Source organism: Capsicum annuum, unplaced genomic scaffold (genome assembly GCF_002878395.1).
Source record: "Capsicum annuum cultivar UCD-10X-F1 unplaced genomic scaffold, UCD10Xv1.1 ctg996, whole genome shotgun sequence".
In the NCBI taxonomy this organism is placed as follows: domain Eukaryota; kingdom Viridiplantae; phylum Streptophyta; class Magnoliopsida; order Solanales; family Solanaceae; genus Capsicum; species Capsicum annuum.
This window is the reverse complement of record NW_025896054.1, coordinates 3,249,783-3,257,020: the sequence shown is the minus strand read 5'-3', so window position 1 is coordinate 3,257,020 and position 7,238 is coordinate 3,249,783.

The following is a 7,238-nucleotide window of genomic DNA, read 5'->3' as shown; positions in this document are numbered from 1 at the left end:
GACAACCGAGCAAGAAGTTATGACATTTTCCATGTGAGGCAGTAAGCCGACGTGATGTCGATGTGACGCATTGGCCAGCGCATTATGGGACTATTTCAATAATTAAATAAGTTTTCTAATGGGTTTAGTGGCATTTTGGTCGCTTCCCCTCACCCAAAATCTGTCCATAACATAAGATTTGCCCCCGAAAAACCATAATACACTCTATAATTCAATTTTCCTCTCAAATCAAAAACCTAACTCATCCCCAAAGATCAAGAACTCATCCCTAAGATCAAGAATTCCTAGAAATGGATCAAGATCCATGTTCCATCTTTATAATCTTATAATCTAAGGTACGTGAGGTTTATCCTAAAACTACATGGGCTTGATAAATCTCTTGAATATGATTTAAAGATATCAACCATGAATTTATAAAGGGGTTTTCGATCCTATATTTTAAGTTATGCATTTGAACCTTTTAATGGTAGAATTGTTTTGGCCTTGTGGTCTTTTCCCTTAAATTGATTTATACCTATATGTATATGTATGAAATTGAAGATTTGATTGAGAGCATTAATATTGAAATCCCTCTGTTTTGATGAATTAAAGTTTATGAACTTATTGGGAATGATTTGTAGTTCATGTTTTATGATTTGAAGTGATATTTTCAATATCTAAGTATTTGACATAATTTAGAGATGATCAGAGGGAGTTTTTTGGTATACCTATATGCTTGTTTAAAGAGAGAATTGTATTTTATTGAGTAAACTGACATGACCACCTTATGTTATTGAAATGTTGACAAAGAGAAATCCCTTGCATGTGTTTACATGAATTTAAAGAAAGAGTTCTTTGAACTGATTTATTGATATGGTGATCCCAAACTTATGTTTTGAAAATAGGGATTTTAATATGCTAATAATGGCTCAGAGATGTGACTTGCAAGTCAATGGTAGTACGATACCATATAAATGTATGCTATAATAGAGCTAGAGTTTTCATATTTTGACTTCAGAGAATACATGTTTTAAAGAGTTAAAAATAGGATTAAAGAGGGTTAGGTGGTTGCCCAAAGAAGGCTTGATTTCAAATAACTCATAGCCCAAAATTGTGTTTTGCCGATATGGGTTCATTATTTCTCCAAGAGTGATTATACACTGGCCTAGTGCATTAAGGAATATCAAAAAGAAAGACTCCAACCCTAGCGGCAAACTCGGGTTGGGGCCTTAGCTACCTAGCTAAGGGCAGATTCCATATAGCCTATGGAATTTCAGAGTTGTAGGGTATACTACGTAGTCCAGAAGTAAAATAAATAGTATGTCACAAAGTTCGGATAATTGTTCATTGTCTTCTAAAAATGCCCATGTGTTTTCATATCATATGTTATATTTATGAACTATTTTTGAACTTCTCTTATCTATGTTGAATAAAAATTATTATTTTTGGATTTGCTCTATGTACCAGTACAATTGTATTGACCCCCTACCTTTCAAGGTCTGAGACTCAATCTAGAGGTCCTGCTAAGTCATAGAGTTTTCAGATAGAAGTGAAGTGTACAGTGGGTAAGCCTTCTTTATTCTGGGTGGCCCATGTCTTTCAGACTTTGTTATTTATTTTGGGTTTAGGTCTGCTGGGGGCCTTGTCCCAGTTTCAAATAGTTGTTATTTTTGCATGTAGTAGAGATTTTGCAAACTAATTTATCTGTTGTCTAGATGTTGTTAGATTTCCTTCTTTATTATCAAATTAAACTCAGAGTATGACCATGATTCCATTATGAATTATTTTCTGCATCTTTTCTTTATTGCATGAATATTGTCCATCATTACAAGATAGGAAAGGGTGTTCGGTCCTTTATGATTTGGGATGCTCACCACGGCTAGGGCCTCGACTTGGGTTATGACAAACTTAGTATTAGAGCACGGTTCATAACCCAGGGTGTCTGCAAAATTATGTCTAGTAGAGTCTTTCTTTTGGGTGTGTTGTGCACCACACCTATAATCAGGATGCTACCAGACATTTAGGAGTTGTTTCTTATTCTTTCATACTCTAGTTCGTGCTATAGGGTCATCCATAAGAAAATTATCCAAGTTCCTTCCTCATTCTAATTTCATGGGCCATGCCTCACTGTTGAGGTGATAAAAGTCTAAGAGCCTAGCTCTCCTAATAATGTGGTTCTCTTTCATTGAGTTATCCATAAAGTTATGAAATAGCATAAGGACTTGAGAGGAGTCCATTAGTACATAAGGTGTATTGATTTGAGTGTATACCTTTATTCTAATAAAATCGTGCCTTTTAGCCTAAGGTACAAATTCTATTTAGTCCCTTTCTAAAATTCTAATTACAAATGTCTTCCATAAGGGTAGTGATGTGTAGCAGAATATTGGAACTGTATTTCCACCCGAGTAGTAGTGTATGTTAAAGTGTCATGACTTATTGGTACTGAGTTTGTCAGGAAGTTCATGATACAGAGTCACAAGGTTTGAAGTCAGAGTGGGGGTAACTTTTGTGTAAATAGAGAGTTTTAGTTGTAGAACTGTTAATTAAGTATGGTTTTCCATTTTATAGTAATAGATAATATGGTAGCAATAATTTTATATTGTATGGTAGTTTGTGAAGAAAGTGACTGGATATGATTATTATTTATTCAAAATAGAGAAGGAGCTCAAAGAGATAGTTATGGTTGTTGTACAAATCATTTATAAGTGGTAAGTATAAAGGGGTAGATTAGTTAATAAGTAATAAGTATAGAATCATTGTGATGTATGATTGGTTACATAAGTATGATATGAGGAATTAGAATATGTTGATAAGATTGAAATGGGTTATACTATAAGGTTAAGATCGACTAATACTATTGTGTGACTTTACCCCCTTTGATGGTATTTCCTTTAGTAGTAGTAAACTAGTATTTCATGTGAAAAGGTAAGTAGCGGATTTTGAGTTGTAATAATAAGGTTATGGTGGGGTTGTGATTGTAGATAGTAGCTAAGTGAAGTAAAGTATTTGGAATGATTTCTCAATTTGATGGACTATTATAATATGTGGCATGCTTTACCGGTGGTATATAATTGAGGATAGACAATAGGCTTAAACTTTAGATGTGGAGTTTAGATATGGAGTGTAGTGGTGAGAATAATAGCTTAAGATTAATGATGCATGTTTTGTGGAGTAATTAGCAAGTTTGATGTGATGTGTGAAATGGTGTAGGTTGATGATTTTTGAAAAGTTGATGTGGTTGTTGTGAGTTATATGTGTACATGAGAACTAGGGTTAAAAATGATGAATTATGATTGAGTCATTAAGATGATAAGAGTGACAGTCATATAAGAATAAGTTGAACCCGAGATAGCATGTTGTTAGATAAGGTTGTATGGTATAAGTGTCATGTATACCAAACTTATGTTTTGAATTTTGCAGTACGAAGAAGTCTGGGGAGTTGTTGTATAGTGTTCATTAAAGTTGAACTTGAGGAAATATAGGTAGACAATGTGCACCTTTGGTATAGTTCCACAGATTTGTTAAGTTGTAGGTTTGTGATTTGAGCTGTAATGATAGTATTCTAAGGAATTGAAGATGGAGTGTTAAGTCTTTAGAAGCGTGGGTGTCTATGCCCATGAAAATATTATTCGTAAGTTATTGACTTTGGGAGTTAGAAGATATTACGATTCGTGTCCCTGAAAGGGGATGTATTAGAAAAAATTTTAGTTCTTTTGTATTAGAGATTAATGAGAAGAGTTTGTGTTCATGTATATACTGATACCCCATTTTTTGATAAGGAGTGGGATATGTGTGCTCATGAGACTGGTAGTTGTAGAGTGATGGATATAGAGGCAATTAAGAGTTACACTTACAGAAAAGCAAGGCCTTGAAAGTATAGTTGTTCATAGAGAGTTTAGAGTTTAAGTATGTGGTAATGTCTCTTTTATGTTGAGAGTTGTGGCTATAGATTTTGATGTGGGGATATGTTTGTAAGTCTAGAGTTGTTATTTTTATCTAGGGGGAGATGGTGAATTAAGTTAGTTCCCAAATTTTTCTCAATTCGGCAAGTTGTGCGGAGGATTTATAACAAATCTATTCTTACTCAAGCATACTCCTCCTAGTTCCATTTCAGATATTATTCTGCTAATGTCCTACGTCATATGTTCAAGTCATGCCTATGCCTATGGTTTGAGTTCTCTATAGACTTATGTTTATGATTTGACCTCCAAACTAGAAGCAATTATGTCTCTCAGTAATCCAGTCTTTCATGTATTCAAGCCATATGTTATGTTGTTCGTGATCCATGAAAATCTATGTCTCTCAGCATGCTTGGTCCAAAGGAAATATGTTTCTATATGTCACCTATTCATTTTATCCAAAGTGATAGAGTTTTTGTAAACTCATGGAAAATTTTAGTTCTTTGCGAAGGAGCAATCGCTTCAAATGGAAATCTTTGTCTTAGTTGTAATGTAACACTCCGTGACTCAATACCACTCTTGGTTGCATGTATGGAGAGATGACAACCTAAAAATTTGTCTAATTGTTAAAAGACTTAGTCATATTTTTGAGCTATTAACTTCCATGATTTTCAAATTGATCTTCCCAACATCAAGACGTAGATTCTTGAGTTGATTAATGATCAGGGATGTAGAGGGGGTGTGTCAAGAAATTTTTAGATTTTTCAGATGATATTTGAGGTATGTTTGGATGATCAAAATAGTAGGCCAATGCAATGTTGATGCATCACGCCGCATCGATAAGGACTGACATGGTGCATCGCTTAATGCGTTAGGTACCCATTTCTTATGAATTTCTAGGTTTAGGAGGGTAATTCAATCTCTTTCCCTAATCTTATCTTGAAATGTGCACTAATGTTGTCTGACAGTGCTCTATCCTAAGAATTCATACATTATTGTGTTTTTTTGAAATAACTCTCTGCTTATGATCCAAATACTTAATATATGGAGCACCTTATGTCTATTTTATCGTATCTTCACTTCATGTCCCTCCTTGAGTAGTGCAACAATTATAAGTTATGGTCTGATAGTGTTACTCCCATTTATGACATTTGTGCTCGGGTCCGTTAATGACCCTCCTTATGATAGTGGATGGTGGATGTAGAAGTGTAGTGATGTGGTAGGTAGGAGTGTAGATGGTCTTGAAGGTGAAAATTTTTTTGATGTGATTTCTTGGGCTAAGGTTATAGGTGAAAGCGAAAGAAAGGAGATGAACTTTTGTTGTGTGAAATAGCTAAGAAGGGAATGGATTTTTATTATGAGAAATAGCTGGGAATGAGATATATGGTGAAAATCTTTGTGAATGTGATGAGTTTTCTTGTCTTTGTGGGGGAAATCTATGAAGTGGGTGTAGTAATGACAGGCTTGAATATTGTGATTGATGAAAACTCATACCATGTACTATGTGGTTAGTATTCCTTGAATTAAAACCCGAGAGTGTTTGACGATAGTGATAAGGTGAGGCAATATTCATAAAGGGATGTAAAGTATAGGGTCCTATAGTTTAAGTAGTGCGACTCAAACTCTTGTGTCTAGACATATGATGGGATAAATGTAAGCTGAAAAGTGTGAAGTATGCTATTGATTGTTTGGAGTGTAGACTATTAGTTCCCCTAAGTTTAAGTCTATTCGTCATACTTTGTAAGGTAGAAAATGCTTCTTGTCCTATCTTTCGCGAAATCTTATTTCATTATTAGTACCAATATAAATCAGATCTATGATCACCAAATTCACTCATGACTTATGTTGTGATGATTATGGTTCATAGAGCTCATGTGCATGATCATCCCTATGTAAAGTGTCATTGCCTCATGTTTCGTGCTTACACGTTTCGGTCGGGGATACCATGAAATTCGTTTGATGCCTTTGTATGTTTTGTTGAGGAAAATTATTCAATGCAAGATTATATTCTTTATTCTACACTTTTACGTCCTCAAAAGTCCCTACCTATTATTTGGGGACGAATGATCCCAATGGGGAGATAATGTAATGTCCTGCATTTTCAAGCTAGAAATTGAATCGTCATTCCTACATGCGTAATCTCTAATTCCATGGTTTAAGTTTAGATTCATGTGTCATGATCTTTCGCCTATGAAGTGATTATGAGGTGAAAAATATTCATTGAAATGGCCTAAAGCAAAGTTGAGCTAAGAACCTTTCATTCATAAAAAATTGGATATTCGATTCTACAAGGGTCTACTTTAAATGTGTATAACTTTTGATACACATAGAATTTTTAAGCTCAAGACCCATCAAATTGTAGATAATTGAATTATTTTTCTAACGATACCAATTTTGCAAAAATCCGACAATCGAACAAAAAGTTATGACATTTTCCATATGAGGCAGTAAGCCGACACGTTGTCGATGCGACACATTGGCCAGCACGTTACGAGAATATTTAACTCGTTAAATCAGTTTTCTAATGGGTCTAGGCGAATTTCGGTCACTTTCCCTCACCCAAAATCCATTCATAACATAAGATTTGCGCCCCAAAAACGACAATACACTCTATAATTCAATTTTCCTCTCAAATCAAAACCCTAACTCATCCCTAAAGATCAAGAACTCATCCCTAAGATCAAGAATTCCAAGAGACGGATCAAGATCTGGGTTCCATCTTTCAAATCTTACATGGGCTTGTTGAATATCTTGAATATGATTTAAAGTTATCAAGCATGAATTTATAAAGGGGTTTTGGATCCTATGTTTTAAGTTGTGAATTTGAACCTTTTAATGGTAGAATTATTTTGGCCTTGTGGTCTTTTCCCTTAAATTGATTTATACCTATATGTATATGCATGAAATTGAAGATTTGATTGAGAGCATTAATATTGAAATCCCTCTCTTTTGATGAATTAGAGTTTATGAACTTATTGGGAATGATTTGAAGTACATGTTTTATGATTTGAAAGTGGTCTTTTCAATATCCAAGTATTTGACATAATTTAGAGATAATGAGATGGAGTTTCTTGTTATACCTATATGCTTGGTTAAAAGAGAGAATTGCATGTTATTGAGTAAAGTGACATGACCACCTTATATTATTGAAATGTTGACAAAAAGAAAGTCCCTTGCATGTGTTTACATGAATTTAAAGAAAGAGTTCTTTGAACTAATTTATTGATATGGTGGTCCCAAACTTATTTTTTGAAAACAAAGATTTTAATGTGCTAATAATGGCTCAAAGATGTGACTTTCTAGACAATGGTATGACGATACCATATAAATGTATGTCATAATAGAGCTAGAGTTTTCAGA